The following is a 24,471-nucleotide window of genomic DNA, read 5'->3' on the forward strand; positions in this document are numbered from 1 at the left end:
ATGTCAGCCAACAGACGAGGTCGGCCTGTACGCTTTCTTGCTGTACGTGTCCCTTCACGTTTCCACTTCACTATTACATCGGAAACAGTGGACCTAGGGATGTTTAGCAATGTGGGAATCTGGCGTACAAACATATGACACAAGTGACGCCCAGTCCCCTGACTACGTACGAAGTCCGTGAGTTCCGCGGAGCGCCATATTCTGCTCTCACACGGTGTCTAACGACTACTGAAGCCTTTAATATCGAGTACCTGGCGGTAGGTGACAGCACAAGTCACCTAATATGAAAAAAAGTATGTTTATTGGGGGTGTCCAGATACTTTTGGTCAGATAGCATACCAGCTCTTATCTTTGACAGGAGAAACTATGGAATAAACATGTAGCCGTAATTTTGATCCAAAAGATACCTCCTGGGCTAATAGCAACGATATGGAAGTAATCGAATGTCCTTGACGTCTCCTAGACTAATGGCAAATTCATGGACGTAATCGAAGGCCACTCTCCGGCTCGAAAAGGTTTCGAATGTCGGTATTTTGACTCCCAGTTTTTCTCTAAGCCACATCATGAAGATACACGTATGTTAATTCAAGTAAGGACACGCTTTGTATCTTCGACAACTTATTACAGCAGGAGGTGTACTCCAATTCTGACAAGGTGGACTGCAAGCCGTTGGGCGGATATGAGATTAGTGATCTTCTGATGCCCGACGGGTCATTTAAATATCTCGGAGTAATACCAGACTTAAGCACCACTCTAGGCATAGGCATTAGGGCGGTTCCTACTGGCCGACTAGTGAGTACAATTCAGCGACTTATGATTGTTTTTCCCAGTCGATGAATTCAGGGGCTGCTGCTGCTTCTTTATAAAGCAGCTCCTCATCCGCCCTTACCTGGCTGAGTGGACACTTTTTCAGACTTCATTCAGAAAATTTAGGGGACATACCGTGAATCGAAAGCGTGTCCTTTCGCACCAAAGGCAGCTACGTTAATCCTGCTTTGTATCTTTTTTCAGGTGATCTACGAACATAAATTTTTTTCACTGATCATAAAATTGAGTCGTGGAGGGGAGGGCAGGCATGGTCGCGATGCCATCTCTCCATCCCCACTCCCCCTAAGACCCATATGACGGGAAGGAATTAGATCAAGGTAACTGACTTAAGTGGTTTTTTTTAGAGTGGACGGCGCGTCACTCAAAAATGGCTCAAATGGCTCTGAGCACTATGGGACTTAACTTCTAAGGTCATCAGTCCCCTAGAACACAGAACTACTTAAACCTAACTAACCTAAGGACATCACACACATCCATGCCCGAGGCTGGATTCCAACCTGCGACAGTAGCGGTCGCCCGGTTCCAGACTGTAGCGCCTAGAACCGCTGGGCCACCCTGGCCGGCACACCGTTACTGGGTGAAGGGAGGCGGGTGAGAGGAAGCGTGGCGGGAGCCCTATGGTGTGAGGGCTGTGACAAATACATGAACTCAGTAAAAAATAAGCAGTCAACCTCTCAGTTCTTCCGGCGCACATGCAGGTTGTCGGCATGGACATGTTGGAACGCCGTACTGTTCCAAAAATGATCGTACGTGTGTCAAGACTGGAGGAGGTAGGGTACTCCCCAAATACGGGAGGCGTGAGCGGGGCGACGGGTGGGCGAATCGTGGATCACACTGCACAAACAGTTTTTTTGGAAATTTGTGGTAACGTCTTATGGGACGAAACTGCTGAGGTCACTGGTCCCTAAGCTTACGCGCTACTTAATCTAACTTAAACTAACTTATGCTAAGCACAACACACACGCCCATGCCTGAGGGAGGACTCGAACCTCCGACGGGGGTAGCCGCGCGGACCGTGACAAGGTGCCATAGGCCGCGCGGCTACCCCGCAGGGCTCACAAATTGTTCTCAAAGGTCCAACGATATGTAGGGGAATGTTCGAGCGTACTGTGAGCTTCCAGTAACAGGGCATCCACGTTCAAGTTGAAGTGTGGGGATTCGCGGGAAAGTTAGGCGATCGGCTGATCTCGGAACTGCGTGATAGCGCGGTGCTTTTTTTTCTTTTGTCTTCAGTCTTCTAACTGGTTTGATGCGAACCCTCACGAATTCCTCTCCTGCACCAAACTCTTCATCTCAGAGTAGCACTAAATTATTTCCAGGATGTACTCCAATCTCTGTTCTTCGTCTACAGTTTTTGCACACTACAGCTCCCTCTAGTATACTGGTTGTCATTCCCGGTTGTCTTAACAGGTATTCTACCATCCTGTCCCTTTTCCAAGCACTCTTTTCCTCTCTGATTCTGTGCAGAACCTACCTCCTTATTCCTTACCTTACCAGTCCACCTAATTTTCAACATTCGTTTGTAGCACCACATCTCAAATACTTCGATTTTTTTCCATTCCGGTTTTCTCACAGTCCATGTTTCAGTACCATACAATGCTTTGTTCCAGATGTACATTTTCAGAAATTTGTTCCTCTAATTAAGATCTATGCTTGATACTAGCAGAATTGTTTTGGCTAGGAATGCACTTTTTGCCAGTGCTAGTCTGCTTATGATATCCTTCTTGCTCAGTCCGTCATTCGTTATTTTGCTGCCTATCAAGGTAGCAGAATTCCTTAACAGCGTCTACTTCGTAAACATCAATCATGATGTTAAGATTCACGATGTTCTCACTTCAGCTAATTCTCATTACTTTCGTCTTTCTTCGATTTAATCTCAGTCCATATTCTGTACTCATTCCACATAGTATATCATATAATTCTTCTTCACTGTTTCTCAGGACAGCAAGGTCATCAGCGAATCGTATCTTTGATTTCCTTTCACCTTAAATTTTAAGTTCACCCCTGAACCTTTCTTGTATTCCCATCATTGCTTCTTCATGTACAGATTGAAGAATGTGGGGGAAAGACTGCATCCCTGTTTTACACCCTTTTTAATCTGAGCGCTTCGTTCTTGGTCGTCGACTCTTATTTTTCCCTCTTCGTTGTTGTACAGATTATATATTACCTATATCTCCCTGTGGCTTACCCTTCTTTTTCTCAGTATTTCGTACGTCTTGCACCATTCAACAGTGTCGAGCGCTTGTTCCACGTCGACAAATCCCGTAAACGTGTCTTGACTTTTCTTTACTCTTCCTTCCATTATCAAACGCAATGTCAGATTTGCCACTCTCGTGCCTCTACCTTTCCTAAGGGCAAACTGATCGTCGTCTAGCACATCCTCTTTTCCATTCTTCCATTATTCTTGTCAGAAACATGGATGCATGAGCTGCTAAGGTCATTGTGCGATAATTCTCGCACTTGTCAGCTCTTGCAGTTTTCGGAATTTGTGGATGATGTTTCTCCGAAAGTCAGATGGTATGTCGCCAGATGTATACATTCTACACACCAACGTGAATAGTTGTTTTGTTGCCACTTCTCCCAATGATTTTAGAAGTTCTGATGGAATATTATCTATTCGTTCTACCTTATTTGCTCTTAAGTCTTCGAATGCTCTTTTAAATTATTATGATTCTGTTACTGGATCCCTCGTCTCTTCTAAATCTACTCCTGTTTTTTCTTCTATCACATTAGACAAATCTTCCCCCTCATAGAGGCCTTCAATATACTCTTTCAACCTATACGCTCTCTCCTCTGCGTTGAACAGTGGAATTCCTGATGCACTCTTAATGTTACCATTCTTTCCCTTATCGTCACCGAACTTGTGTTTCTGTATTCCTGAGTTTCCCTGAACATTTTTGTACTTTCTTCTTCCATTCCTCTCGAACTGTACTTCCTACTGATCCCTTCCCTATTGCTGTGTCAATAGCCTTCGAGAACTTCTGACGTGTCTGGCAGTCCCTTAGTACTTCTGCATCGCACTTCTTTGCGTAATATTCCTCCTGTCTAAACACTTCAATTTCAACCTACTCTTCTTCACTACTACATTGTCATTTAAGTCTATATCAGCTCCTGGGTATCCCTTACAATCCTATATCTGATTTCGTAATCTCTGTCCGACCACGATATAATCTAACCGAAATCTCTCTGTATCACCAGGCCTTTTCCTAGAATAACTCCTCCTCTTGTGATTCTTGAACAGTGTTTTCACTACTACTGGCTGAAATTTATTACAGAACTCAATTAGCTTTTCTCCTCCTTCACTCCTTATCCGAATCCCATAATCTGCTGTAATCTTTTCCTCTGTTCCTGCCTCTACAACTGAAGTTCAGTTCCCCATGAGAATTAGATTTTCATCTCATTTTATGTACGGTATTACCGTTTCAATATCCCTATATACTTTCTCTATCTCTTCACTTACAATGTCGGCAGGTATACCTGAACTATCGTTGCTGCTGTTGGTTCGCTGTCGATTCCTACAAGAAAAACCCTATCACTGAACTGTTCACTGTAACACAGTCTTTGCTTTGTCTTCCTATTCATAATGAATCCTACTTCCATTCCACCATTTTCTGCTGCTGTTGCTGTTACCCTATACTCATCTGACCAGAAATCCTTGCCTTCTGTCCATTTGACTTCACTGACCCCTACTATATCTAGAGTAGGAGAAAAGTCTTTAATGTCCCATCGACAACGAGGTCATTAGAGACGGAGCACAAGCTCGGATGAAGAAAGGATGGGGAAGTTAATCGTCCGTGCCCTTTCAAAGGAACCATCCCGGCATTTGCCAGAAGTGATCTAGGGAAATCACGGAAAACCTAAATCAGGATGGCCGGACGTGGGATTGAACCGTTGTCCTCCCGAATGCGAGCCCAGTGTGCTAACCACTGCGCCACCTCGCTCAGTCTACTACATCTAGATTGAGTGAGCTTTTGCATTTCCCTTTTCAGATTTTCTAACTTCCCTACCACATCCAAACTTCTGACATTCCACGACCTGACTCGTAGAACGTTGTCCTTTCGTTGATTATTGAATATTTTTCTGATGGTCAACTCTCCCTTTGCAGTCCCCTCCCGGATATCCGAATGGGGGCACTATTCCGGAATCTTTTGCTAATGAAGAGATCATCATGACACTTTTCCAATTACCGGCCATATGTCCTGTTGATGCACATTACGTGTCTTTAATACAGTGGTTTACAATGCCTTCTGCATCCTCATGCCGTTGATCACTGCTGATTCTCCACCTTTAAGGGCAGTTTCCCACCCCAAGGACAAGAGAGTGCCCTGATCGTCTGTTCGCTCCTCCACCCACTTTGAAAAGGCCGCTGGCAGAATGAGGGTCACTTAATAAGCCGTAAGTCTTCGACCGCCAGTGCTGATAATCAACAAAAGTTTAAGCGGTGGCGGGTTTCGAACCAGGGACTGATGACGTTTTGATTACTTGACGCTACACCTAGACCACGAAGAGAGGGGGGGGGGAGGGGAAATCGCGTGGTGTTTAGCCGGGGAGAAAACAAGAGTGTGTAGGAGGAGTAGGAGATGGGGGTGGAACGCTTTAAGGTTAATACTACGGAGTAATATGGAACGGATATTAGGGAAGCAAATAGATAACATACTTGTTCTGGATAAGAGCGGGACATCTGTAAAGAAAATCACGAACAATATTACAAAAGAGTCTACGATACTGACTGTGTGTTTTGAGTTCTTATCAACGAAACACGAAAACATATTTGGAATTGAGTGACACGCTGCTTGAGCCTCAAATGTGAAAAAAGTACTCGGAAACTTGTACAATGATCCACGAAAGAAAGATGATGTAGTTCTTGAGAAACCCATTTGTGAGAATGTATTGCCGGCCGAAGTGGCCGAGCGGTTCTAGGCGCTGCAGTCTGGAACCACGCGACCGCTACGGTCGCAGGCTAGAATCCTGCCTCGGCCATGGATGTGTGTGATGTCCTTATGTTAGTTAGGTTTAAGTAGTTCTATGTTCTAGGGTACTGAAGTCCCATAGTGCTCAGAGCCATTTGAACCATTTGAGAATGTATTGGAAGCAGACACTGTAATCATTATCCCGCCAGCCCCGTTTATTTCATTTTTGGATCATTACAATGAAATAAGATGGATTAGGACACGTACAGAGTCACGTAATCACTTTCCTTTTCCTTCGTTTAGTATGCAAATGGAACTGGACACAAACCGGTTAATACTTTAACGCACGATCGGCCCCCGGCATTCACTGTACAGTGTGGTACGGAGTCTACGGCCGAGGTAGACAGGATGATAGTCTGGCCATGGAAAAATAAGCGTTTCTGAAGAACATAAGTCCGTTAACACCCAATAGAAGTTTAATGGTTAAAAAGTCTATCCTGCGATTCAGGACACTAAGCAGCGAGGTCTTCAGCGCGAAAGCCTTTTCTGAAGACATTTGGGGCATAGCCTTGTGCGGAAGTGAAACGTGGACGAGATTCAAACAAACTACCTCCTTATTACTAAACTTATCCTCACAGCTGTGTAACACTGTTAAAGTACGATTTCCTTTCTTTTCCTCTAAGAACTGAAATACACAGTACTGTTGTGACAGAGCAATATTTATCTCACAGGTCGTTACCAGCGGAAAAACACAAGAGCACAAGAAAGACGCATATGCAGCTGTTTAAAAGACTCTGACTGAAAAGTTGGATACCACCTGCCGCCTTCTACCTTCCTCAGTACCTGTACTAAATGTTGGCTTGCGAATATGTTCGCATGTAAGTCACCTCTGACTCTCACAAGTCCCCTAACTGCAAATCCCTCACAAGTAATAATCCATCTCTGTAAGTCGCTCATACCCATCCACTCCCACTTGCCCATTCCCACTCACTCATCCTGCACGAGTCTTCGTCTCTTTGTATGTCTCTGTCACTGTCTCCTGTCTCACAGTCACTCTCTTCTTCGTTCTGTGCAACATCTACTGTCTCCCCTCACCGTCACTGTCTCTCTCTTGCTCTCTCTTACTGCTATTATCTCATTCATTCATTTCCACTTCTGCTGTCTGTTCTCACTTTCACACATTCTCTCTCTTCTTCGTTCTCACTGTCATAGTCTGTCTGTCTTGTTATCACTGACTCTCATCCACTTCCATTTTCTCCTCCTCTTTGTTTCTGTCACTCTGGCACTGTCCCTTTAACACTTTTCCTAGCACTGTTCTATCACTGTCAGTTATGTTTCACTGCCACTGCCACTGCCACTGCCATCTTTCCGCTCGTTCCTTTCCTTTCCCTGCCAAAGCAGAGCGTGTGACAAATATGAAAATAACTACAACTGCCAGTTAAATTTTGATGGTTAACTTATGTGAAACTGAAATAACACAAAACTATTTTTACACTTCAGATCGGATTTTATGGACATAAAAATTTTTGATGTGCTTCAGTACTACGACATACGCTTGCCAGAAAACTTCTGATGATAACGGAAAGACTTTACCCATATTTCTCCATGCTACGTCGCTTCATGAACCGCTTTTCTGCCTCACACCGGATTTTATGTGCGTATTTGACTTGTACAAGTAGGGTAACTTTGAACCTCTGAATCTCGGAAACTGATAACTACATCAAGAATACAGGTTGTTCGAGATCAATATCTTAGGAATATATCGTAAACATTACACCAATTTACTGTTCATAGCCGACTTGGAATCCTCGACTCGGTTTTGGTATGAAAAACTGGTAAAAACAATCTTTTTTGTGTCTATAGAACCTCTCTTGAACTAATGGTGCCTCTACAAGTCGCTTAAGGACCACAACAGTCAACAACCAACGCAAAAATACCAATCGATTTGCTCCATTTACCTAGACAGGAGGAAGTGTGTAATATTCATACATTGACCGGGTACTGTAGGACAGTAACACTAAGACGATTCTTCTGTCGGTAATAGAAATGGTCCGTAGTTAAGGGGCTATCCGAAACACTTAACCCTACCTCTCTACCAAGAAGAGAAAGCTAGGCACGGACACCGGAGGAATCACGTTTTTAAGCGCGGCATTCTGGAACATACTAAATAGCGCATGTTGTTGTAAGCGTAACGATTAGTCATCTTCCGGCTCTCTAGGCCATCTACAGACGACTTATAGACTACACAGGTAGCCCACACATCATCAGCGAGAGTTTACTGCTGTACAGTATTTTGTGAGGCGGAAATCTGAGACGAACCCAGCATTAGCATCAAGGAGCGTGGCATTCTGCCTGATACCCAGACTCACGCTTGCCTGTCTACCAGTCCATGGCCGTTAATTTGACGTGCGAATCCGATCTGAGTCTGGTTCACCTCCCTGTCTTGCAAGCTAGAACGCTGGCAATTACCATATACCAGACGATGTTAACGTTTCCGGAAAACAAACCGGAGACAGAACCGTGTACTGCAGGATGCCATCTTGAGCGCAAAGAGTAAAGTGGGCATTACTGTTGTGAGTAGCAAATCCTGCGAGAGACTGGGGCAAGATTTTTTTCTGACAGAGCACACAGAACGTAATCCTGAAATTTGCATATAATCGACATATATACAGTTGTGATGTTATTATCAGTGTAATACCTATACAAGTATATTTGGTAGTAAGAAAAGAAATATAATTCCTCTGTAACGAGCCACCGTGGACCAAAGGTCTCTTTTAACAAAATACACAAATAATATCGTCAAAAATTTTGTTGGTGGACTCCACGTTCATCCTGAAAATGTAGAGACGAACATGTAGAACGAGCAGCAATGATGCTGGTACAGATCAGGCAGGAGGCTTTTGCGAAACTGCAGTGTTAGCTAATCTACTGTGTATACGTTAGGAGTCCTCGTCTTGTGGACACGACCGCAGGCGTAGGATATGTTCAAAGACCCATTCCTTCACTTTAACACGTCAGTAGAACTAGGATAATGGAGATACCTGAAAATCTCAAATGGGAATTATTGGTCGAAAGACAACTCTCCTCTCAGTGATCCTTGTTAGGTTCACGTAGAAAACGAATATTCGAGACAGAATTATGTATCCTCTATCGTAAGACTGCGATAACAAAGGCCAGAACGTTTACCCAGTGGCCACCTGAGCTCTTACTCTTCGACCTTCATCCTTTACATGAATGAACTGGACCAGAATCTCCCTGTTAACGATAAATAGTAGACTTCTTCGTGCTTACCCTAGTCTTTCGCGGATAACGAAAATGTCTGCCAGGAAGCCTAAGTGAAGGTAGCCATAACCTCGGAAAATAGTGTGTGGATCACAGAAGAAGCGATGTAAAATTTTAGTCACTAATCTCTTCGATGGTTTGATGCCGCCCACCACTAACTCTTCTCTTGTGCCAACCATTTCATATCAAAGTAGCAATTGCAACCTAAGCCCTCACTTATTTTCTGGATTTATTCTAATCCTTGTTTTGCTGTATAGTTTTTACCCTCTACATATCCTTCCGTGGAAGTTAATCCCTAATGTCTTAACAGGTGTCCTATCAACCTGTCCCTTCCTCGTTTCAGTGTTTTCCACACATTCCATTCCGCGGCGATTCTCTTTAAAACTTTCACATTCTGTGCCTCATCAGTCCACCTAATTTTCAACATTCTTCTGTAGTGAAGTAACTCCAGTGTTTCGATTCTCTTCTTTTCGGGTTTTCCCACAGTCCACGTTTTACTGTCATACAATTCTTTGCTCCAAACTCACATTGTCAGAAATTTCTTCCTCAAATTACAGCTTATGGCTGATATTAGTACACTTTTCCTGGGTATGATTGCCTTTTTTGGCAGTGCTAGTCTGCTTATTCATGTCCTCCTTGCTCCTTCCGTCATTGGTTATTTTGCTGCGTAGGTAATAGAATTCCTTAAATTCGTATACTTCACGGTCATGTACGCTGATGAGATTTTTGCTCTCTTGTGCTTTTATCTTCCCTACAGGCAAATTGATCATCATCTAACAGATTCTTAATTTTCTTTCCATTCTTCTGTATATTATTCTTGTCAGCAACTTGGATGTATGCGCTGTTAATGTCATACGCATCTACTATATAAAGCTAAGCTATTGAAAAATACTATGTTACTACATGTCAAACACTTCGATTCTCTGGTTTTTTGGTTTTACAATAGGTCATGACCGATTCCTACACAGAGCTGCGCTTGAAACGCACATTCTTAGAAATACATTGCTCAAATTAAGGCCGATATCTGAAGCTCGTATAGTTGTTGTAGCCTGGATTATTTTGTTGTGTTACGGGATCGTTTTTCGGAACGTTGAAATTAGTGGCGTAACCGCGAGCTGTGTAATTAATTGAGCTTCATGGTACGAGTGATTGTTACATAAAGTAACATGAAAACGGACTTGCAAGGTATTGGGAAGTAAGGAAATGTGATGAAAGCGAACTGGGTCACATTGCTAGTGAACGGAATGTTGGGATTGCCAGGCGCCCCGTTGCGCTTTTCGGAGAAGGGACCTTGAGCAGTGGCGGCCACACGATGGCCACGGGCTGTCACAACTTTCTCTGGTTCCCTGCTGCGCCACTGTGCGAATTCCGCAACAGGGAGAGCTTCTTGTGACGGCTACTTGCGACAACGTTTTATAACGTCAAGTGAGGAGGAATCTTAGCAGAAAGCACTGTTGTCTATTTATTTATTTTATTTATTTATTGTTCTGTGGGACCAAATTAAGGATAAGTCTCCATGGTCATGGAACGAGTCAAAACATGAAATTATAACACGATAGTAGAAACAGATAAAATGAAATACAAGAAACGTATTCAGGCGACAATTCGTGAGTTTAAATAAAGAAAATCAACAATGGAACACTGGAATTTGCTTAATTTTTCAGCTCTTCCAGGAGCTCCTCAACAAAATACAAGGAGTGAGCCATGAGGAAACTCTTCAGTTTGCACTTAAAAGCGTTTGGGCTACTGCTAAGATTTTTGAGTTCTTGTGGTAGCTTATTGAAAATGGATGCAGCGGAATAGTGCACTCCTTTCTGCACAAGAGTCAAGGAAGTGCATTCCACATGCAGATTTGACTTCTGCCTAGTATTAACTGAGTGAAAGCTGCTAACTCTTGGGAATAAGCTAATACCGCTAACAACAAATGACATTAAAGAAAATATATACTGTGAGGGAAATGTCAGAATTCCCAGACTATTGAATAGGGGTCGGCAAGAGGTTCTCGAACTTACACCACATATAGCTCGAACAGCCCGTTTTTGGGCCAAAAATACCCTTTTTGAATCAGAAGAATTACCCCAAAAAATAATACCATATGACATAAGCGTATGAAAATATGCGAAGTAGACTAATTTTCGTGTTAAACTGTCCCTTATTTCAGATACTGTTCTAATGGTAAATAAAGCAGCATTTAGTTTCTGAAGAAGATCCTGGACATGGGCTTTCCACAACAGCTTACTATCTATCCGAACGCCTAGGAACTTGAACTGTACGGTCTCGCTTATAATATGCCCATTCTGCCTGATCAAAATATCAGTTCTTGTTGAATTGTGAGTTAAAAACTGTAAAAACTGAGTCTTACTGTGATTTAGCATCAAATTATTTTCCATAAGCCGCGAACTTATTTCATGAACTACACTATTTTATAATGTTTCAATATTATACACAAGATCCTTCACTACCAAGCTGGTGTCATCAGCAAACAGAAATATTTTTGAATCACCTGTAATACTAGAAGGCATATCATTTATATAAATAAGAAACAGCAGTGGCCCCAGCACCAACCCTCGGGGAACGCCCCACTTAACAGTGCCCCAATGGGACTGAACATCACTACCACTGTCAATATGGCGGAGAATTACCTTCTGCTTTCTGTTCCTAAAGTAAGAGGCGAACCAGCTGTAAGCTACTCCCCTTACTCCATAATGGTCCAACTTCTGCAGTAATATTTTGTGGTCAACACAATCAAAAGCCTTCGTTAAATCAAAGAAAACACCTAGCGTTCGCAACCTTTTATTTAATCTGTCCAAAACCTCACAGAGAAAAGAAAATATAGCATTTTCAGTTGTTAAACCATTTCTAAAACCAAACTGTACATTTGACAGCAAATTATGTGAATTTAAATGCTCCAGTAACCTTGTATATACTACCTTCTCGAAAACTTTAGCAAACACCGATGGCAAGAAATAGGTCTATAATTGTCAACATTATCCCTGTCTCCGTTTTTATAAAGTCGCTTCATTACCGAGTACTTTAATCGGTCAGGAAACTGACCACTCCTAAAGGAAAAGTTACAGATATGGCTAAGTACTGGGCTAACGTACATAGAACAATACTTCAATATTCTGCTAGATACCTCGTCATATCCATGAGAGTTGTTGGTCTTTAGTGATTTAATTATTAACTCAATCTCCCTCTTGTTAGTATCATGGAGGAGCATTTCAGGTAACAGTCTCGGAACACTTTTTTCTACGAGCGCTATATGATTCCCTGTTGGGACTAGGTTTCTATTTAGAATGAGATTTTCACTCTGCAGCGGAGTGTGCGCTGATATGAAACTTCCTGGCAGATTAAAACTGTGTGCGCCGACCGAGACTCGAACTCGGGACCTTTGCCTTTCGCAGGCAAGTGCTCTACCATCTGAGCTACCGAAGCACGACTCACGGCCGGCCCTCACAGCTTTACTTCTGCCAGTATCTCGTCTCCTACCTTCCAAACTTTACAGAAGCTCTCCTGCTAACTTTGCAGAACTAGCACTCCTGAAAGAAAGGATATTGCGGAGACATGGCTTAGCCACAGCCTGGGGGATGTTTCCAGAATGAGATTTTCACTCTGCAGCGGAGTGTGCGCTGATATGAAACTTCCTGGCAGATTAAAATTCTGTGCGTCGACCGAGACTCGAACTCGGGACCTTTGCCTTTCGCGGGCAAGTGCTCTACCATCTGAGCTACCGAAGCACAACTCACGCCCGGCCCTCACAGCTTTACTTCTGCCAGTATCTCGTCTCCTACCTTCCAAACTTTACAGAAGCTCTCCTGCTCCTCCTAGGTTTCTATTTAGTTCAACTGCTACATTCACAAACTGATTATTAAATACTTTACATATATGCGACTTATCAGTAACACGGATATTCCCACTACACACTGATTCTATATCCTCCACCTGTCTCTGCAGACCAGCCGTTTCCTTTACAACTGACCATATGGTTTTAATTTTGTCCTGAGACTTAGCTATTCTATCTGCATACTACATACTTTTTGCCTTCCTAATAATTTTTTTAAGCACCTTACAGTACTGTTTGTAATGGGCTGCTGCATTTAGATTTTGACTGTTTCTAACGTTTTGATATAATTGCCACTTTGTTCTACAGGATATTCTTATCCCTCTAGTCAGCCACCCAAGCTGCCTGTGCTGGTACCCTGTTTTGAACGTTCTAACGGAAAGCAACTTTCAAAGAGCACGAGAAAAGTATTGAGGAAAGCATTATATTTATCGTCTACTGTATCAGCACTATAAACATCTTGCCACTCTTGTTCCTTGATAAGGTTTACAAAGGTCTCTACAGCAACTGGATCAGCTTTCCTAAAAAGTTGATAACTCTATTTAACATGAGTTGCAGCACAAAAATCTTTTCGAGTTAAAACTTGTGCATCATGATCTGAAAGGCCATTCACTTTTTTGCTAACAGAATGCCCTTCTAGTAATGAGGAATGAACAAAAAATGGTTGTTCTACTGTTCCCTTGCGCTCTCGTTGGAAAGAATACGGTTTGCATAGGATTATATGAATCAAGGAGGTCCACCAGCATCCTTTTCCTTGCAGAATCACTTATACAATTAATACTGAAGTCACCACATATTACTAACTTTTTGTATTTCCTATAAAGTGAACCAAGAACCTCCTGTAGCTTTAGCAAAAATGTTGTCAAATCAGAGTCTGGGGATCTATAAATAACAACAGTTAGAAGTTTGACTCCACTAAATTGAACCACACCTGCACAACATCCAAACACCTTTTCAGTGCAGTCCTTTGAAAAATCAATTGACTCAAATGGGATACCGTTTTTCATATACATGGCTACTCCCCCACATCGCAAAGAGCTCCTAGAAAAGCAGCCAGCCAACTTGTATCCTGGTAAAGGAAGCCTCTGAATTATCTCCTTATTTAAGAAGTGTTCAGACATACCAATAATTTCAGAGTCAACATCTATAAGCAGTTCACTAACTTTATCTCTAATCCCTTGTATATTTTGATGAAATATACTAATTCCCTCATTACTCTGATACCTAAGCTTTGTCAAAAGTGGTTTCTTTGTTAGAGAGACTTCCCTTAAGCAGGAAAACCTATCAGCTGACTTCAATCTAAAAAAGGTGCAGTTCTAACAACCACTACTGCAGGAATTTTCCCATGAGTGATCCCACCACTCCCACCTATGCTGTCACCTATAAGCTTTGCCAACCTCCCCTTCCCATGCCTGTTGAGGTGCAGGCCACATGTCTAGTGAACCCCGTCCTGCTGATAGACTCCACCGACACCACTGAAATGTGTCATCAGCGCACCGTCAAGTCTCATGTTATTATGCTTGCCGGCTGTATTAAGATGAGGCTGATCGTGACGCTGAAACAGTTCCACGAAATGCACATTCGTGTTGCCAGTCTGAGTGGTTATCTTTTCCAGGTCACCATCTATGTTATACTCCCCATCCCTATCAATACTATTACCAGCTCCACCCACAATCACTACCTGATCCTCTTTAGTAAAATCCCTACATAACCCCCCCCCCCCCCCTATGTTAACAGTCACCTGAGCCAATCCTGCATTACGCTTCACAATGCTAGTGGCCTGGTACTCACTGCCCAACACTTCCTGCAACTGCTGGCCTACACCTCTACCATTAGACCTACCTAACACCAGAGCCTTCTTCTTTTCTTAGACATTGCAACTGTCCTAGCCACCGTAACTGCTGAGGTCGGCTGCATACTTTCTACATCTACAGCTACTAGAAATTCCTCTCCACTAGACTCTGACAGTTGGTCTTATCTATTGCAAACACCAATAGTAAAACTATCTGAAAATCTCCTTCTCCTAGCAGATCTCTTGCCAACAGCCAGCTCCCATTCCCCAACCCCCTTCTCCCTCCTCATCCTATCTAGCTCCTCCTGTGCGTTTTTCAACTGCACCAGAAGGAGACAGATCTTACACTCCTGCTCCTCTATCAACTTACTCTTGCTACATAACATGCAGCTCCAGGAGAGGATCTCACCAGAATGCCCACTGGCTTCCCCACTGCATTCCCCCCAGTGAAAATACTTCGAACAAGTCTCACACCGCAATCCACTACTCACGAACCTACGGCAAAGCCCACACTTCTCACTCATGGTAAAATTTTACAGTTATTGAAACAAGAAAACTACTCTATCTAAGTTCCGCTAGTACAATAAGAAGATGTTAAAAAACTGCCTACAATAATCACAAACTTACTCTACAAGGGAGGTAACTAGTATTATTAACAGTATTAATCAACAGCAAATGAGAATATAACAAAGACTAACACAGAAAGAAAATCAAACGTCTAATGACACAGTATCGAAACTGATAACAGTTCCAAAAAATTTCTTCTGAAATTATTTCACCAGGAAACACCAAGAACACCGGTTGAAGACTACTAAAGTTCCTAAATAAACCACTATACACTAACAATTAATTAGTACTTAGCTTTCGAAGCGCCGCTACAGCTGCAACTGGTCAGCGCGGAATGTCTGGCGAACATAGACAAGACTTTTGCGATGGACAGCAGTGATCGTTATCGGGAAGTTGAAAAGAAAGCCCCCAGTCTCTGTAAACTACGGTACGCCGCTGACTGCACGGCTCTTACAGAAAAAGGTGCAAAGATGTTTCCTTCCGACGAAACTGTTAGGAAGAATTTCACTAGTCAGCCAAGTTAAACATAGCACACAGAGCGGAACTTGCACTTTTAGAGACGCATTTTTAGTAGCTGGAGCTCGCAAGAAGTAGTATCCAGCCTATCAGGTCTAACTTCTAAAGAAAAGCTCGGTAAAGTGAGGCTTCCTTGACAGATGCTGCCGCACAGTCAAATTGCAGTTCATCTTTCTCCTCTTTCCTCCCGGTCGCATTACAGAGTTTCTCCGCAGAACTTCTACTGAGATCTCCATCACAGATCTTCAACTTACGACGCCAACTTACGAGGAAGGACACTGGCGCTGCCACGGATAGAGGTATCAGTATTTCTGCCACCAATAGCTACAATATAGTGCAACTGAGCCGCTTGTACATGTGATGTGGGGAGAGTTAAAGCCGTTTACAACTTTAACATAGTACAGATTCACTGTAACGAGTTATCTTGCAACTAATGAAACGTTTACTTCAAAAGTCCACAATAGGTGCCAGGTACTACATTCATAATTCTACGTATTTCTTTTAGCAGTTATATCCTTCACTAGCTCATCTCACGATGGTTCCTGAGTACTTTTGCATGTTATTTTCAGTATTCCTCCCAACCCCCATGTCATGTTAACAGATCTGCTTTTGCACAGGTTGCCTTAAATAACTATTTATCGAGATGTTGCAACGGTATGCCTCTATGAAATGTTATTGATAATTAAGCATTTTTGTCATAGTTATGAATTGTTGAAATGCCAAACAAATGAAATGATTAATATATCCAATTTCATTCCATTCCACATTATTGATAAGAAAACCATCACATGTCACCGCTTCTGCGTCCATTACGTGTTATTTTGCATCCAAGGAAGCAGAATTCCATTACCTGCACTTTCGATGTTAAGTTTTTCGCTAATCTCAAGTCTTATAATCCCCTTTACTTTCGTATTTGTTTGGTATACCCTCACTCTGTACACTGTATTCATAAGACTGTTCATGCCACTCATCACGTCCTGAAATCTAACGTTTGATATTTCTCATTACATTCATCTTTTTTTTATACATCCTCAAGCCACAATGCGTTTTCAAGACTGTTCATTGCAGTTCACACTTGTAATTATTATTCACTTTCACTGTGAATAACTACGTAAGCAGCGAATCTTGTCATCTACACATTCACTACGAATTTTACTCCTACTACTGGAATTTTATTTCAGTTCTGTCGTTGCTTTATCAATGAATAGTTTGAACATCAGTCATGGAACACTGATTCCTCTGCCTTATAACCTTTTTAACCCTACCATTTCTTTCTTGGCTTTTCAGTAATGATGTTCCCTTTTGGTTTCAGTACATGATGTATTTTAATCGTCATTCTGCATAGTTTAAGGAAAACGGGTGCACGCTGGCACTTTTTCTTCCTGATTTTTTCCAGATCGTGTTTTACATATTTCCATTTCCCTTTTTATGTGGAAACATGGTACGCTGTTTCAGCATCTTTACAATCAAGTGATAAGGCTTCTCATAATTTAAGTACAAAAAGATTTTAATATAGTATTACCATTTGAGCCAGCCTGACCCGCCCACGAAACAAGTTGGCTCAGCAGTATGGGGCGAGATGACCAGTAACATTTAGTTATTTAATTTAGTTCCAAAATTGGTTACTTAATTGAAATAAATCGACGTTAATAACCACAATTTATTTAAAAAATTCGTACACCTTTATGAAAAAAGTTACAGTGCTAAGTTGTGTTGTCATTGTTATAATAGAAGTATGATAGAAAATTATCTCTGAAATTCTCATCAGCTTTCGTTTGAATGCTCGATGGGATTTTCATACATCATTCATAAAGAAGTCCTATCACGTCATTTTAACACTTGTTATTCGCACTATAATGCGTCTTTCACTGACGTGTCTGTCACTATTGCTGAAATTCTCTTTCGTTTGGTTGCTATTTTTCAAATGGCTTGGCTTTATGGGGCGGTGGATAACATAGGCAGTTGGGTGATGTGATGTTTAACTTAACAGATCTAGCGGATTACGGGTAAGCTTCAGCAATAAAACCATGACCAACGACATTAAGATTAAGTGTACTTGCTACGTGTCAGACCAAAAGTAAGTATCAGTGAAAATGCCTCTCTGTAATGGGGACATACCTACGAGTAATTGCGTTTGGTAGTGCAGTTTTCACAATGTCTGGAGTTCGCATAATGTTATTGGTACCTTTTTGCTATCATTCATGCATCACTTGCTGAGTTTACTAACTTCTCATAGAGTCCTTTAACATTTCTGTCTTATGGCTGTAGTTTGTGGCTACAGTGAGCTGGAAAAGACAAATATGTGATACCAATTTCCTTACGAAAATATGAGACCTCAGCGGATAAATGAGAACTGTGATTGCCAATTACTACCAGGCAAGATTGGTCTTGGGAAAATGGAATACGTGTTACAAAATGTTACATGTATTTAAAGAAGCTAGGGAAATTGGAAACAGGTGGCAAGTCACTATGGGACCAAACTGTTTAGGTCATCGGTCCCTAGGCTTACACGCTACATAATCTAACTTACGCTAAGGACCACACACACACCCGTGCCCCAGGGAGGACTCGAACCTCCGACGCGGGGAGCCGCAGGGACCGTGGCAAGGCGCCTCGGGCCGCACGGCTACATGGCGCGGCAAGCTAGGGATGGGCACTACCTTTGCTCCCGGCAAGTCTCTGATAAAATGGGGCTTGAAAGTTAACCCCGGAGAAAATAAAAAATGAAGGCACACTAGTCCCAATTTCACTTACGGCAAAAGACGATCAATTACAATTACAAAATGATCTGCATGGTGCGAAAAGTGGCAATTGGCACTAAACAAAGAAAAGTGACAGGTCATCCACATAGGTACTAAAAAAAATCCGATAAATTTAGGGTATACGATAGATCGCACAAATCTAAGGGCTGTCAATACGAACAGTACCTAGCAATTACAATTACGAGCAACTTAAAATGGAAAGACCACTTAGATAATATTGCGGGGAAGGCGAAACAAAGATTGCGCGTTGTTGGCAGAACACTCAGAAGATGCTACAAACCCACAAAAGAGACGGCCTACATTACACTTGTCCGTCCTCTGCTGGACTATTGCTGTGCGGTGTGGGATCCTTACCAGGCAGGATTGACAGAGGACATCGAAAAAGTGAAAAGAAGGCAGCCCGTCTGGTGTAATCGCGCAATAGGGGTGAGAGTGTCACTGATATGATACGCGAGTTGGGGTGGCAGACACTGAAACAAAGGCGGTTTTCTTTGCGGCGAGATCTATTTACGAAATTTCAATCACAAACTTTCTTTTCCGAATGCGAACATATTTTGTTGACACCCACCTACGTAGGGAGAAATGATCATCATAATTAAATAAGAGAAATCAGAGCTTGAACGGAAAGATCAAGGTGTTCCTTTTTCCCACGCGCCTTTCGAGGGTGGAATGGTTGAGAAGTACTACGAAAATGGTTCGATGAACTCTCTGCCAGACACTTATGTGTGAATCGCAGAGTAACCATGTAGATGTAGATGTAGGACAAGCCATCCTCTTTCAGCAGATGTTACCCGCTCTACTGAACGAAAGAAAGGTGCATGAATGTTTGCATGGAAACCTGAAACTCGTCTGCTTACCTCACCGCCCGTATTCCCCAGATCTAGCACCTTCCGGCTATCGCGTTTTTGTCCCAATGAAAGAAGCTATTAGTGTCTCCAGTTTAGCTGACGGGGAAATCAAGGCAGTAGTGCAAAACCGGTTACCCACATGCCCCAAAAATTTTTTTCACGTATAACTTGGAAGCTTGTCCAACGCTGGCACAAGTCCATTGAAACTTGAGAGGGGCTACGCTGAAAAATAAAGAAGTATTGTATTCCATTCTTGTAACAGATTCTTTAAAACAATTTTTCCTATACTTTACAGAATGACCAATGTACTAGCTTGGTTAGCAGGAGCGTTGTCTTGGTGTACACAAAAAAGCCTAGAGCAAACAATACATTCAGTAACAAAAAAATATAAACTATGTGTCCTTCCTAGCTCAACAGTTTAGCCGGCCGGGGTTTCTAGGCGCTACAGTTTAGAACCGCGTGACCGCTACGGTCGCAGGTTCGAATCCTGCCTCGGACATGGGTGTGTGTGATGTCCTTACTTTAGTTAGGTTTGAGTAGTTCTAAGTTCTAGGGGACTGATGACCTCAGAAGTTAAGTCCCACAGTGCTCAGAGCCATTCGAACCATTTCAACAGTTTAACTCTGCTGAAGTGTTGGTCGAAAGATGACGGTATTGTTGCTACCAACCTCCTTGGTTGGTAACGTAATCTAGTAGCAGTTTAACGAAATAACGCAAATTGGCCATTGTGCATCTTTGGCTAATGAGCCCCAGTCTCTTTTAAACTTATTTCATTACAATATCGGATATCGTGAACAGCTTAACGTCGGCAGACTGTTATCCGAGGTCCATGAATCCTATGAAAGTTCGTGATTTGTCTTTTGTCTTGCTTCCGTAGTCAAACGGAACATTAGAACAGCATTTCCGGCGTCTTCATGTTACCTAATACCGAACTAGTCGTCAATGTTTCCTCAATTTACTTTCCCATTGTTTCATACTTTTTCTTGTGAGATATTCTGATTTATTCATGGCTAAGTATTTATCTGACTTAACAATTTTACAGGTATTGTGGGTGGTATTTTTGCCGAAGTCTTAAGGTAAGTCTCGTCAGAATTTCTGCAGAACCAACTTAAATAGTAGTCTGGTTGTGACTTCTCCAGTAATCTTCCAAATATCGAAATAATGTTATCTATGATTTCCAGCTTATTAAATCAAAAGTTTACCAAAGCCATTTTAAACTCATCATCATCGTCATCTTCCTTTCTAGGATTAGGCTGCATCATTACGACTACTATATTTACTTGATGATTCAGTAGACGCAATAATCACAATTAAAACAATTGGACGACAATGATACTGAAGATATGAATATTCAGACTCTATAGATGTGGAATTTGACACTTATTTAACACCAGAACAAGACCTAGAAAACTCAAAAACAATATCATTCCCATCTTTTTCTGGTTCTTGTAATTTCTCTTTTCCCATTCTGCTTGTAGTTCAGGATCTTCTGAGCAATTCTGTGACCAGGCATTCTCAAGAGGTGTTGTCTCCAGCCTTCACGACATTTTTGAATTCTTTCATTTATGCTGAAAATTTTTAGTTCTGTTCTAATATCTTCGTTTCCAATCTTATCTCCGCTTGTGCAGCCCTTCATCTTTCTTGGTAATCTCATTTCTGCTGTGTGGGATTTATTTCCTTTTTTTCCTTTGTTTGTGGTTACCCAGCTTTCGCTTCCGTATGATGACACAGGAACCGCCCATACTTTATATAATTTCGTGTTGTTCTCTTTTCGTACTTTAAGGCCCAATGTTCTGATAAGGTACCTCAGACAGCTTGGAATTTTTCCAACTTACTTTCAATATCAGATTTACAATCAAAACGTTTAGCACAGCCTAAATAAGAGATTGAGACACTTGTTCAAAAACTGAGCTATCCAAAACAGTTTGTTATTGTTATGTTGCTAGAAATTTTAAAGTTGTACTTCTTACTACTACTTACCTTTGGAGGTCATTTTCAGCATTTTGAATAATAAGGATGTCATCAGCAAACAAAAGTATATTCAGATATTACTCATTCGTTATCTTAATTTCTTTGTCTATTTTACATTCCATTTTGAGAAGAATGGGGTCAACCTACATATTAAAAAGGATGCACACGACTGTCTAACGTCCTGGTTAATAATTATTTCCTCAAATTGACTCCTATCTGTGTTTATTACAATGCGTGTCGTTTTGTAAATGCTTTTCACTACCTCTGTTAGGTGATAAGGATATCCACATTCAAATATAATTTTGCGTAGGGTATCATGGCCCACACGGTCAAAAGCCTTCACAAGGTCGATAAAGGGCCTATGGTTTTTTATATTAACTTTCCTGTATTTTTCTGTGATGTTTTAAATTACAAACAGATTGTATGTCCTTAACGACCTGATGTAAATACACTTTGCTCTTCAGATATAATAGCTACTGTGATTTTTTTCATGCTGTTATTGATTATATTTGAGTACAGTTTGTGGCGTGTTTAGAAGACCGATGGCACGACAATTTTTACAGCCATTGAGTTTCCCTTTTTTGAAAAAAATAGATAACTTTTGCTGTATCCGAGGGTCTGGGATCTTGCAATTCGAGCACCATCTGTTCCAATAGCTGTTCTGTACTTCATGCCTTTCAAAGCCTCTTGTGGTTCGTCCATAGTAAGTGGATCTACTGTTTCATTGTACATACTTTCTCCAGTGTCATCTTCAGCTTTCTGTGTAGACCACAACTCTGTATAACGATTTATCCAACGTTTACTGGGTATAATGTTGAGTGAGTCAGTGTCTTATTCTTCCATATTGAGGGATTTCACGACCTGGTATGCACATTGGTGTCCACCATGATGTGCGTCGTGTTCTAAGACGCTTATGAATGAGACCCACGACTCTTGGCACGTTATGCGAAGTATTTGTTTCTCAGCATTCCTTTTTATTTTGTATTTTTCCCGGCTTTCAGATGTTTTTGTCTGTAGAAACTTCAAATAAGCTATTAGTTTTTCTTTAATGGCTTCTTTAATTTCTATGTTCCAAATTCTGAATCTTTTTTTCCCTTTTAACAAGTGCTTCTGAGGCTGCTTCAGTGACGCTGGTTTTGATATTATTCCATTCTATATTGATGTCTTTATTGACTGGTAGTGAAGCAAGCTTTTCTTGGAGTATGTAGTGATAAAGTTTCCTAAGGCATGCTTCATGTTCTGGCATGTTCTGAACTCTGGCATTAATACCGAATCCCCTGCCTCTTTCAAATTGACTCTCATTTCGTCCTCACGCCCGCAGAAGCCTTCAGTGTTCCTTTTCCACCTCTCTTCCTCTTTATTTACGAGTAGACTTCCTCTCGTGCTCTTAATATTGCAACACTTACTTTTAATTTCACCGAAAGTTGTTTTGATTTTTATACTCGCTTCGGCCGTAAATATGCTAAAATTGGAACGATACAGAGAAGATTAGCATGGCCCCTGCGCAAGGATGACACGCAAAATCGTGAAGCGTTCCACTTTTTTTTTTTTTTTTTTTTTTTTTTTTAACATAGGAAGTAGGTTACTGTACACCTGTTCGTCCACAGCTTGAATGCTGCTCACCAGTGTGGGATCCGTACCAGATAGGGTTGATAAAAGAGATAGAGAGGATCCAACGGAGAGCAGCGCGCTTCGTTACAGGATCATTTAGTGATTGCAAAATCGTTACGGAGATGATGGATAAACTCCAGTGGAAGACTCTGCAAGAGAGACGCTCAGTAGCTCGGTACGGGCTTTTGTTGAAGTTTCGAGAACATACCTTCACCGAGGAGTCAAGCAGTATATTGCTCCCTCCTACGTATATATCGCGAAGAGACCATGAGGATAAAATCAGAGAGATTAGAGCCCACACAGAGGCATACCGACAATCTATCTTTCCACGAACAATAAGAGACTGAAATGAAGGGAGAACCGATAGAGGTACTCAAAGTACCCTTCGCCACACACCGTCAGGTGGCTTGCGGAGTATGTATGTAGATGTAGATGTAGATATACGTCTAATCTGTCATTGTATGACAATTTCGCTTCGATTTTTCACATTCTCCTTACAACGACAGGTCCTCCATTATTAAGTTTCTAAACTCTGAAGAAAGTGAACCACTGCTAAGAATGACGTCAGAGGTGAACAGCACATTATTGACGTAACGGGAAACGTCACAGAACAAAAAAAGTTTGACCAATAGATGGCGATGTAAACGTCAAGATAAACAGAAACAAACGTGTGAAAGATCGCTCGCTCCTGGTAAAACCCTTTCACCAGAATGGTAACTGTGCGCCAGTAGCCATGTTGACGTTCAGATGGTTCAAATGGGTCTGAGCGCTATGGGACTTAACATCTGAGGTCATCAGTCCCCTAGAACTTAGAACTACTTAAACCTAACCAACCTAAGGACATCACACTCATCCATGCTCGTGGCAGGATTCGAACCTGCGACAGTAGCAGTCGCATGGATTCGGACTGAAGCGCCTAGAACCGCTCGGCCACAACGGCAGGCCTGCTGAGGTTACAGACACTCAAGCATACGAACAAAGGTACTGGTCTGATGTCTGATAAAGGTCTGGAGACAGTGATTTCAAAATTCGAAGAGACAGGTTCTTTGAAGTGCGATGTGGCAGAGGGGGGAAAGCAGTTAGTCTGTCGCAAGTCGAAGACGTGGCGACAGCTCTGCCGGAGGGGCGAGTGGTTGTGTACAGTGCACGCGGAATTTCAAGAACATTGGACAAGCCTTCGAACACGGAGCATAAAATCATACGAATCATCCAGCGTTGCTGTCAACACAAGTACACCCATGTTTAGGAATTTCTTGCTGCTGACCGGACAAAAAGACAACTTTCATACTCGCATAGGGGTGGAGAATGAATTACCTTGGAACATTCTATGGTCAGACGAAGCCCATTTCCATCTCTAAGGACATGTCAATACACTGATTTGTAGAATATAGCAACGGAAAATCCACAGGCACATCAACCGTTACCACTTCGTTCGGCAGAATTGACTGTGAGGTGCGGGTTAATGGCATCGCTTATCGCAGGGCCGTATTTTTTCGAGGAGTCTTGTGAGTTCTGTAACTTGTACCATCACTGGTAAGCAATA

At 42.0% G+C, this 24,471-nt stretch overlaps 1 non-coding gene across 1 annotated transcript; it reads left to right on the plus strand.

The window, feature by feature from the left end:
* Window positions 1–22,753: 22,753 nt before the first annotated feature.
* Window positions 22,754–22,862, plus strand: LOC126417659 (U6 spliceosomal RNA). The gene has a single exon (XR_007575738.1). It is a non-coding gene; the product is annotated as a U6 spliceosomal RNA (small nuclear RNA).
* Window positions 22,863–24,471: the final 1,609 nt, after the last annotated feature.

This window comes from Schistocerca serialis, chromosome 8 (genome assembly GCF_023864345.2).
Source record: "Schistocerca serialis cubense isolate TAMUIC-IGC-003099 chromosome 8, iqSchSeri2.2, whole genome shotgun sequence".
Lineage (NCBI taxonomy): Eukaryota > Metazoa > Arthropoda > Insecta > Orthoptera > Acrididae > Schistocerca > Schistocerca serialis.